Below are 1,347 nucleotides of genomic sequence, written 5' to 3' on the forward strand. Positions count from 1 at the left end.
AAAGTAAAGTGACAATTAGATTATTGAGGATTTTGACTTTGAACTAATTAATTTTTGAAAAAATGTAAATTAAGTATTTCATGATAACAAATCGTAGACATATGTCCTTCTATCAATAAATAGTGTGAAATAAAATGAAATTATTTATGTATTTTGTTAGGATTAAATACGATTTTGGTCTCTAACGTAGAGGAGTTGAAAATTTATTTCGTTCACGACTTTTTTTCGCTATAAAATAATCTCAAAGGTTTACCTTAATTTTAAAATCGTTCTTCGGACGAAAATACCCCCTCCCTCCCCTCTTCTTCCTCAACATTAACCAGAAGCAGAAGCGCAAACGCAAAAACAGAAGCAGACAAAAGTAGAAACCAGAAGCAGAATAACAACAATAACAATGGATAATGAAATCAGAGCAACAATAAAAACAAAACCAGAAGCAGAAGCAAAAACAGAAGCAGGCAGAAGCAGAAGCAACTAAAACATCAACAACAACAATGGAATAAAAGGAATAAAAAGAAGCAACCAGAAGCATCAACAACAACAACAACAACAATGGAATCCTTTAAATCTGAAAAATTAAAGAAAAAAGGAATAAAAAATTGAAATAGAGGGAAAAGATTGCAGCGGTGGTAGGGGACGAGGGGCTGCAGCGATGCGGTGTTGGCGGGCTACAAATCGCCACGAGGAGGGCGCTGTGGTGGTCGGCAGCGTTGTGAAGGGCTTCGTTCCTCTCTTATCTTTTTCTCTCACTCTGCTCTCTCCTCTCTTGCCGTTAGTGTATGTGCTGAGGAAGAAAAGAGCAGCGGCGGCGTGGAACTTAGGGATAATTTAGTAATAAAAATAAAAAATTGATAAAAATGACGATTTTAAAACAAACTGAAACTTTCGGGACCATTATTTTGTATGTAACAAAAAAAAGTCAGGGACGAAATAAATTTTCGACCTCTACGTTAGGGACCAAAATCGTACTTAACCCTATTTCGTTATTTACAGTGGTGCGTGTTCCATTGTTACCACATGAACATAAAAAACGTTGTAGTTTTGGATAGTAAAACATTTATTATCTTTTGAGTTTTTATATAACTTTTTATCAATTGTTCTTTATCTATCATAGATTCTACTAAAAAATGTGAAGTTTCGCTATAAAAATTGTTATTTGTACGATAATTTTTCATAAAAAATACGTCACGGTAGATAATGGTACATATAAGCATAGATTTTTTCGTGATAAATTAATAAAAGGACATCACATGTTCATCATTTGCTACCGTAAAATATTAAATTCATACTTTTTTTTTTTTAGACTAATTAATCTGTGATCAAAATTTTTAAAGATCTAATTATTAT

Source organism: Arachis ipaensis, chromosome B01 (assembly GCF_000816755.2).
Source record: "Arachis ipaensis cultivar K30076 chromosome B01, Araip1.1, whole genome shotgun sequence".
NCBI classification, from domain to species: Eukaryota; Viridiplantae; Streptophyta; class Magnoliopsida; order Fabales; family Fabaceae; genus Arachis; species Arachis ipaensis.